This window comes from Medicago truncatula, chromosome 4 (assembly GCF_003473485.1).
Source record: "Medicago truncatula cultivar Jemalong A17 chromosome 4, MtrunA17r5.0-ANR, whole genome shotgun sequence".
Taxonomy (NCBI): Eukaryota; Viridiplantae; Streptophyta; class Magnoliopsida; order Fabales; family Fabaceae; genus Medicago; species Medicago truncatula.
The window spans coordinates 20,678,455-20,689,589 of record NC_053045.1 but is presented as its reverse complement, the minus strand read 5'-3'; positions in this window follow the sequence as shown (position 1 = coordinate 20,689,589).

The following is an 11,135-nucleotide window of genomic DNA, read 5'->3' as shown; positions in this document are numbered from 1 at the left end:
CCATCTAAAGATCTCTTCACTTACTCCGCGGTCAAGAACTTCCTATCCAACTCTTCTACCGGCTTCGAAAAAGTCACACTCTTAGTCAAACAATTAATGGTAACCCCAAAAGCCAACAACCAATCCATACCAAAAATCACATCCATAAGCTTCAACGGAAGACAAACAAGATCCAACTCAAAATCAACATGAACCTTAACACAAAACACAACCAAAAGAGCCTCTGCAACCAAAGATACATTCCCTTGCCAGACTAACACAAACCACTAACCGATAAGAAAACAACACAACAAGCAAGTGCCGAAGGTACTAAACTACCATTCGCACACCACAGGGAAAAACAACAAGCATTAGTCCAGACAAGACTGACCACGGCTCTGATACCAACTTGTAACACCCTACTTCTATTAAAGCAATTAAACATGCGAATAATACATTTATTCAAGAAATAGAGGCTACGCCACATTCAAAATTCAAAAACCAATAAACATGTACATAAACCTCAACAGTTGCAGCGGAATATAAACCAGAGTAAATTCAAATATACATGTTATGAATAAATAAATTACATCAACATAGATGCATCTCAAAAATCCCAACAAACGGGTAATCTCCAAACATAACAAAATCCAAAAATAAACTAATCTAGACCGACACAACGAAGCCTAGATCAGAGCCGACTAATTCTAAACACCGATATCGGAGAAAGCTCCCGATATCCACCAAGCACAAGAACTCACCAAGCAACTAAACCTGCACAACGTCTACCCATCCATACAGATAGGCAGGCGGTCCAGAACAGATCCACTGGGGGTAAGTATTACATTATCATAATCCAAATAACAGTTAACATGGATATTTCAATTTAAACATCATGCACTTGATCAATAATAATTACACATTAATACTTACATCACACCCCGATATCTCACATCAATATTCATCAATCATATGAACAATTATCAATTTACAATTATTCATTCACAATCACCAATCACATTTATCATGAATAATCATTAATCACATTTCATGAACAATCACCAATTACTTGTATCATGAATAATCACTAATCACATTTCATGAAAAAATCACCAATTACATGTATCATGAATAATAATTAATTCGCAGTTATTCATACACAATCACCAATCATATACATCATGAACAATCACCGATCATATACATCATGAACAATCACCAATCATAAGCCATGAACAATCATTAATCATATTTCATGAACAATCACCATTCACATGTATCAGGAACAAATATCAATTCACAAATATTCATTCACAACATCAATCATAGATAATCATTATCAACATTCATTCATCTCAATTCATCACCAATCACATAATTCACATAGGACTCATGCTATGATATGCACTTATGGACACATAATTGCATGCAGTACCAAATCTCAACAAGGTCGTCACCTTTCGATGCCACTTGCACATCGAATGTAAGGGCTCACACCTGCCTTACAATAATCTCGAAGTAAAAGAGTCATCCCTTTTACAGCAACAACGACTATGATGCATGGACATGTATAAGGACTCGATAATGCGACAACAATTCACAATCTCAACTCAATATATAGGACAACACCTAATTATATTGATTATCTCCACAACATTGCATTATCAAGAAAACATGCCCATACACAATTAAATCATAGTATTCACCATCACACTTCAACATGATTATCAATAATCAACAATGTCATTCAACATCAACTATATCATATAGTTTCACCATTTCAAGCATTCTCATATTCCAAGTAATATAGCATACATATCTCATGATAAACATCATGTCCAAAATATAATCACTCATTCATACAACTTCACTTAGTCATAGAAGAATGGTCACAATAATTCATAAGACAATACGACACAAAGATTCACTAGACCCCTTTTTCACAAGGTTAATTCTTTCATAAAAATACCCCTAGATGATTAGGATAAAGTCCCTACACTTAGGAAGAAGTTTGGAAGTAATTGGATCAAAGAAATTGCATTTTTAAGGTTTCTAGGCTGCCAAAATCGCTTCATGACTCATAAGATCACTGCATGATTTTGATAGCATCAGACTGAGTAGAAAAATTTGATGTTGCTGTCATGATTTTGACAGCATCACTTAATAGTAACAATTATACACAACATCATAACAACTTAACAATATCATAATCATTATCTTAAACAACATAGCAACGTAACAATATCATAATCAATATCTTAAACAACGTAGCAACATAACAGTATCATAATCAACATGTTAAACAACATAGCAACATAACAATATCATAATCAATATCTTAAACAACGTAGCAACATAACAATATCATAATCAACATGTTAAACAACATAGCAATATTTTAGTCAACATCATATAATTCACATCGTATAATCTTCGTAGGTACTTCTTTAACAACACATAGGTAGAACACAACTCGACAAACTCATGGATGATAATTCATCGACAACTTAACAACTCATGGAAGATAATTCATCAACAACGACCTTGACTCGACATATGCGACAATGCAACTTAGACACTTATATGCATGTGGTACCAATCGTCATCATAAGTATTAATATACTTTTATCGTGCGGAGGACAAAGCTCCTAAAACGTGCGGAGGACAAAGCTCCTAATCGTGGTGAGGACAAAGCTCAATGAAATGCTATGCATGGACTCTTAACAACAAAACACCGTAATCATCGTAATCAACATATCATCATGCATCCAATAATTTGGAGCTAAACGTCATCATTTCATAATATATATATAGACATCATGCACTTAGTTAAATAACAGCAGTAGCACAGTCAAATCACACAACAATAGAGAGATATCAATATATCAATTGCAATTCACAACATAACAATATTAATGTGAAGCATCAACAACTTAAACATCAAACATCTTCCACATAAGGCATATAAATATTTCACATAACCAACAACAGCAACATAGGCGACACATAAACATCTCAGGATATAACAATATCAAATGATAATCAACAACAGCTCATGTAACTTAGTTAAATAACAATAGCAGCATAATCAGATTATATCAACAGCTTAATACCAATTCATTTTCAACAACTTCCTGATCATTCAATAATAATTCAAGTAATGCAATCAATCAATAAATCACATTATAAACACTTAGCATTTCAATATAGCTTCACAATTCACAATCATTATCTTTAATAGGTCACACTATGTACCTAAAGTTCATTTCTAACCAATCCAAGCAACTCAAGTCTCACAATGCACTAAAAACACTAAAAACACTCATTATCTTTAATTCAAGTAATGCCGTGGCGAGTACAAGCCAACTTTCCAACTAAGGTTGTTCTAGGTTCAATCTCGTTCTAAATCATTCTCTAATCAATAGTAGGCACCTAAAGGTACTCAAAGACATCTAAGGTTCAACTCAAAAGGTCGAAACACAAAATCTAACATGCTCTCTGCCTTAACTCGCTATGGCGAGTAAGGTTGCTCGCAATGGCGAGCAATACCAAAACACTCGCGAGGCGAAGGGGAAGGCTTGCGTGGCGAGCGATGAAGATCATCACTCGCGAGGCGAGAATCATAGCTCGCCGTGGCGAGCGATGAATCTAGGCTCGGACATGATGCACTTTCTACACGAAAATCATCTTCTAACAAGGTTCTAAGCCTAATTTCAATTCCATAATTCATCTAAATCATTATCTAAGGTCTAAGGACAGTTTCTACATCTTTTTAACAAGTTTCCACCGTTTAATCATCAATTCTATCAATTTGACCTAATTTCCGATTCTTCTTAAACTCATCCTACATCATGTTAAACCTAACCATTGATTCACATACTTAATAGAATTGCAAAGTTAGTCTCACCCTGACCTTATAATCAGGAAATCGCAGCCCCTCTAGGTCTCTCCCTCTTCTCTTGGCTTTTCTCCCTTTTCTCCAAAAGCAGTCGTACGTACGTTATGTTTTTCTAAACTAGGTCTCTCATATTTATATAAATCTTTAACCTACTTATTTTTCTCTTAAATCCAAATATTAATATTCTATTCTAATATATACATACATATATATATATATATATATAAATATTTCTATAACAATAATAAATAACAAATATATCTCTATAAGATATATATATATATTTCCATAACAAATCATACATATTTCTATAATAGATTATATATATTTCTACAACAAATCATACATATTTCTACAATAAATAACATTTATTTCTATAACAAATCACATTTATTTCTGCAACAAATCGTGTATATATTTCTATAACAAATGACATATATACATTCCTAAATCAAATAACATATATTATATTTTTAAATCAAATAGCATATATATATATTTCTAAATCAAATAACATATATATTTCTAAATCAAATAACATATATATTATATTAATAAATATATAACATATATCATAACAAAATATCACTCATCAAAATAAATCATATAAATCACACAAATCATATAAGTATATTCTAAACTCATTTAAAATAATCAAATAATTAGAGAGGGCGTTACAGAGACACTTATCTTTATGAACTTCATTAGGCCCCGTCCACCCATGTCCTACACACTCAAACTCAATGTGCCTATTTTGATTATACTTTCTAACCCATCTCGGACTAACACCGAGGTGGAAGAAAATTTGTTGTATGTTGTTGATGATCCACAGGTACATGAGAACACAATGATGAAGGCGAGGAAGATGCACATTGCACCAAGAAGAGGACGGTGCACAATTGCACCAAAATGAGGAGCACCATGACCCTGATGTCGAAGGAATCAATAACAATGAAAGATGGGCATGGATACACAATGAGGTAGAGAGGATAAACACCAAGCAACAAAGGCAAGGTGTCGGTTTATCCGGACTAAGAAATGATGTCCTACGGGGCAACCGCATCACCGAAGAAAATAATCAAATGCTTCGGAATATGATGCAACACCTACACCTCCAAGGCCCTCCCTGCGGACCTCAATGACAAATGTGAGCTTTCCTCTTCCTCTCTTCCCTTATCTCTTCTCTACCTTCTCCTCCTACTTCTTCTTCTACTTCTTCTAATCCTTCTTCTTCTTCTTTAGTTTTCTTATTTTGAATCATTGAGGACAATGCTTCTCCTAAGTGTGGGGGGAGCCTAATAAAGTGTCTTTAGTCGTAGTGTTTCCAAACTCCCTTGAACTTTATACTTTTGTATAGTTTTATTGTAAAAGACATGGTTAAGTAGCTAATTTTTATTGAAAATATCATGACACAAAATTTTCATTGTCTCCTCTTACTTGGTTGATTCTTGCACATGAAAGTAAACTCTTGTGTTTTAAGTCTTCTTATTATACCCACATCTTGTTTTAAAGTGAATAAAATTCTCCAATGAGAAAAACACAAAGTTGCTTGCCTTGAGTAAATGTATGAATAGGTATTTTAAGGAAACGCGTTTTAATCTTAGTGGTGCATTAACCTTTAAAGATTCTCAAAGTGCCAGTAGTATAAGTTAGTATAAGGGAGTTCATAAAAAGCCAAATAAATTTCAAGATCCCATCATTGAATCTAGATTGGGGAAGGAGGTAGGCCCTCCGACTTCCTACGTGAAGATGATCGTTATCTTGAGAAAAACTTTGAAAAGCATCATTGAATCTAGATTGGGGAAGGGGGTAGGCCCTCCGACTTCCTACGTGAAGATGATGTTTTAAGGGGCACCATTGAATCTAGATTGGGGAAGGGGGTAGGCCCTCCGACTTCCTATGTGAAGGTGTTGTTCCTTAAATAAAGAACTTAAATGAGCAAATGGCAAAGAACAAAAATTCTCAAATACTCCCATCTTTCTTATACGAATTATAGAAGGAATCTTTCTTGGTTGGTTTAGTGCTAGGATTAGACCATGTTTCCTCATAATGCCTATCTTATACAGGAGCAAGAAAAGGGTTGGACTTCACACACACACTCACTTAAAACTTGATCGTTGGGTTGAATAAAAATTACAAGAAATGCTTGAGTTTGTGATTAATGTACATTTGGGATTTAAGCCCTTGAGGAGACATGTGCTTTAATCGAATTGTCATTTGATAAAATTGTTTGTGCTACCATGTTTATGCCTTTTGCTTGAGGACAAGCAAAGATTCAAGTGTGGGGGAGTTTGATGAGTCATTATTATATCTATTTTATCCATAATATTTAGTATTGTTTTATTTAGATTTTAGTTATATTTATATTTATAATATTTCCTTTTTGAATTATATTACTACAATTGCATATTTTATATTTCAGGAATGAATATTGGATGGATTGAGTCTTGGAGCAAAAGAAAGAGGATTGGAGCTGATTCAGTGCAGAAATACGAAGATTCGATGACAAAATATTTCTCCCCCAAAGTCAGAACCTTGGCACGGCCCGTGCTAGGCTTGGCACGGCCGTGCCACCTTCCAATGCCTCTTTTGCTGCTTTTGCTTAGATTTTAAGCTACTCTATTTTTAGCCCGAATGTAATAGCTTAGATTTTAAGTCGAACAAATGCTATAAATAGAGTAGCCATCCATCACAAATTATCATCTTTTCTTGGAATGCAATATGTGACAATTGTCTTTCTAATAAAAGTTCGTTTTACTTTCTTGTTATTTACTTTTATGTTTTCTCTCTTCTTCTCCTTGTCTACAATGAACGTCAGTGAGTAGACTTCTCTTGTCTTGGGATTGTTGGATAAGTCTAATGACATAATCCTAATCAAACCAAGCTTTAAACCTTAATCTTATGTAACCCTAATTCCTTATCTAAATTCACCGCTTTAACATGGATCAACCATTATCAAACTGTGGAAACGAAAGTGGAGGGTTTGATAATTGTTTATCCATCATCTCAAATATCAATTCATAAAACGAAAGTGGAGCTTTGATATTCGAACAAGTGAATTTAGACAAAGATTGGAAAGTCAGCGAAATAGGCTTTGCAATCTTTGAGACTTATAGTTTCGATCTTCAAGGGAACTAATAATAATCAAGTCAGCGAAATAGGCTTGGTTGTTAGAGGAACCAAAATCTAATAGTAATCAAGTCAGCGAAATAGGCTTGTTTGCTAGAGGAACAAAAGAGAAACTGTCTTGAGAAATTAGGTCTAACATAACATTATAAGCTTATAGTTTTGGTTTGAGAAGGACTTGTTATTTAGATGAAACCAACGATCCCAAGGCTCTTTTTTATTATATTAATTTTTCAACCGTTTGAAAACCCCCAACTTACAATTCTCTTCTCTTCTAATCATCTCTAAAGGTTAATTGAATTAAACTACTCCCTGTCGGAACGATACTCTTTTAATACGGTAACACCGTGCACTTGCGGTTTTATCTCATCAATATTATAAGGAACAGGTTCTAACCTTAACACTAAAATGACCGAGAAAAATCTTTTCTTCATTTCATATAAGAGAAGTGGGAGAGTTAAGATAGACTTGATGAATTTATACATTTGGGGGCTTGTAGATGCCTAGGGGCTATCATTTCACATTGGAAGTCCGTGAGGGGGTATCCTTTCCTCCAAGTTTCTATGATCACCCTAAGTAGTGCTACAACTTGTTTACTTCACTTAGGAAGTTCCTCTTTTTAGAGGGTTTAATTCAAGAACAATATATTTGAGAAGTCATCACCATATTTAGGAAGTTAGTGAGAGGGTATCCTTTCCTCCACGTGTGGTGATATCCTTCCGCCCCATTTCGGTTTACACATTTCATCACATTAGAATTATTCCCACATAAACTTATACTACTTTTACTCTGAAGATTTTTAAGGGTCCAGGTTACCATTAAAGTTAGAACGTGTTCCTTAAAATACCTATTCATACACTTACTCAAGGATTGCAACCAGGTGTTTTTCTCATTGGAGAATTAATTTCACAATAAAACTTGATGTGGGTATAGCAAGAATACTTATAACACAAGAAATCACTTTCATGTACAAGAAACGACCATTTGAAGAGACGACAAAAAATTATGTCATAATAAAACAATAAAAACAAACTTCTTATTCATGCCTTTTACAATAAAACACAACAAAAGAATAAAGTTCAAGGGAGTTTGGAAACACTACGACTAATGACACTTTATTAGGCTCCCCCCACACTTAGGAGGAGCATTTTCCTCAATGATTCAAGATAGAGGAAAAAGAGGAGGGAGGAGAATGAGATAGAAATTGAAGAGATAAGGTGAAAAAGAGGAAGAGGAAAGCTCACATTTTTATTGAGGTCCATAGGAAGGACCTTGGAGATTGAAGTGTTGCATCATGTTCCGAAGCATTTGGTTATTTTCTTCGAATATGTGGTTGCCCCTTAGGACATCATTTCTTAGCCCGGATAATTCAACACCTTGCCTTTGTTGCTCGTGCTTATCCTTTGTACCTCGGTTTGCATCCATGCCCATCTTTCATTGTTTTCGTTATGGTCATGGGGTTCCTCTTCATGGTGCATGTCGTTATGCTCTTCATGTACCTGTAATCCATCACCAACATACAACAAATTCTCCTCCACCTCGGGGTTAGTCCGAGATGGGTTTGGAAGGAGAAACAAAAGAGGTATGCGAAGCTGAAGTGCATAAGTCATGGGTGGGTGAATCTTAATGAAATTCATAGCAACAAGAGTTTCAATATTAAGCCTATTGTTACGCTCAATTGGATTTATCCCATCTTCCTCACCCACTCCAAACTTCCTAGCTATGAAGGTAATGATACCACCGACTACTATCTCAGCTCTATTATCCGGTTTAGCACCTATGGAGGAAAGGTAATCAAGTAGGTAGAAACAAGTATTAACGGGATTGTTACTAAGCATTGCCCAAAGCATAAAAAGTTCATCCGTCCTAGTTGTTCCTACCTCTTTTCTACCCCAAATGGTACAAGCCGTGACTCTCTGGAGGTATCTAAGCAATGGGTTGTGAATGTTACTAGCCTTATTGTTGCGAGGATTATATTGCCTTAACCCGGTAATGTGTTTCCAAAAGAGAGCGGGGTCATAGTCTTCTGACTTAAGATTTGGATTCCAAGAGTCATGGATGAACCCCGCATTTGCGAAGTCCATTTCTAAACAAAAATTTTCAAGAGACATCTCGTAATCCACATTCAAAAGTCGAAAGGAGACTCTATGGTCGGGGTTATCAAGGTTCACTTTATCCTTCATAAATTCAATAGAACTTAAGAATTCATAAGTGAAATTTTCAAAACCTTTCATAGGTCTAAGCATATCAACCCATCCTAAATTTCCTAGTAAGCTAAACACATTATCCCTTAGTCCTAGCACACTCAAAGTATAAGGATCAGGATATCGACAAGGGTGCAAAGGTTTAGAGATAAGAATTTTATACCTGTCCCTTTGCTTGGTGTCCTTGAAGACTATGCCATGATTCTTGGCTGGCGTTTTCTTCTTTGATTGTGGTCCTCCGGAAGATCTTGCTCCACCTTTCCTAGATGCCATTATCCGTAACCTTGGTTGACCTTTTTGTGTTTTGGGTGAAGGTTGGGTTTTGGTGGAAAAGGTTGGTTGGGTGAAGGGTTGGTGTTTGAGCGAGTGTTAGGAGTTGGGTTGGGTGAATTGGTGAAGGATTTGTGGGTTTTTAGGTAGGTGAATGGAGGCTACGAATTTGATGATTTTTGGTAGGGATGGAGTAAAGTTATTTTTGAGTGAAGGGTTATGATTGGAATGTGGATTGTGGTTGATTGGGTGAAGAAATTTTATTAATTGGTGAAGTTGTGAGGGAGATATGGAGGTTTGAAATTTCTATGGTTATGGAGGTTTTTGAGAGAAGTTTGAATGTTTGTGGTGGAGAATGAAGGAAGAAGAAGATGAAAGGTGAGGTATATCCTTACCTGTAGTCGGGCACGGCCGTGCCAACCTTAGCATGGGTCGTGCCAACATTCTGGAGTTTTTGGATGGTTTTTGGAAGGTGAGGTCTGGCACGGCCGTGCCAAGGTTCTGGATATCGAGGCTTCAAAATTTTCCCTTTTCTCGAATCATACTCGGACAATTACCTATAAAACAATTAAAAACAAAACAAAACAAAACAAAAGCAGTTAAATGCATGGGTTGCCTCCCACGAAGCGCTTCTTTATAGTCATTAGCTTGACGTTATAGGAAAGTGTCCATTAGAAAGGATCAAAGAGGTCATATTGTGTAGATGGCGCTAATGAGCGTTCTTGCACATCATGACCTTTAATCACATTACAAGAATAGAGGGCGGAACCTTTCATATAATTCTCCAACTCAAATCCTATCAACTCATCACTCACTTGAAAAACAATCCTACCATTTTGAACATCTACTATAGCACCCGCAGTGGCGAGAAAGGGTCGTCCTAAGATTATAGGGCACGCATTGTCCTCATTTATGTGAAGCACCATGAAATCAGTTGGGATGTCTATCTCTTCTATTTTAACGGGGATGTCCTCGACATATCCGACAGGTTGGATATCAGAACGATCAGCTAACTTCAATGTTGTTTCGGTAGGCTTTAACTCGCCCAACCCTAGCCTTGTAAAGAGGGGTAAGGGCATCAGACTAACACTTGCTCCTAAATCGCATAAGGCTCGGTTTAAGGTTTCAGTCCCTATCATGTTTAAGAATTTAGTGAATTGAGCCTCCAAGTTGAGCTTAGTAGGCCTTAATGGTGTAAGGGATTTGTTCTTGTCAAGCGATTTTTCACTTTTTATCACACCTTTCTTACCTAAACACCTAACACTCTCCCTCTTGACACTTTTGGCTTTAGTAACGGTCTCTTCTAGCTTACTACCCCCAAGAAAAATAGCGTTGACATGGGCTTTGGGGTTTGTTTCAGGTTGACCAGGAAAGACTCCTGGTGTTTGAGAAGAGGTGGCCACTTGTTGGGCTACTTGGGAGATTTGGGTCTCAAGCATTTTTGTGTGTGTGGCGATAGAATCAACCTTGGTATTGAGTTTGGAGAGAGAGTCGTTCAGAAATCCTGTTTGGTTTTTCAATTCTTGAAGATTTTTATTTTGATTAGCAATGCAATTTTCCAATAAAATCTGCAAACTTGATTTCTGAGCTACTCTCTGGTTGTTTGTATAGCCAGGTGGTGCTGCTTGTCCATAGGAACCTTGAGGATTTTTGTAAAA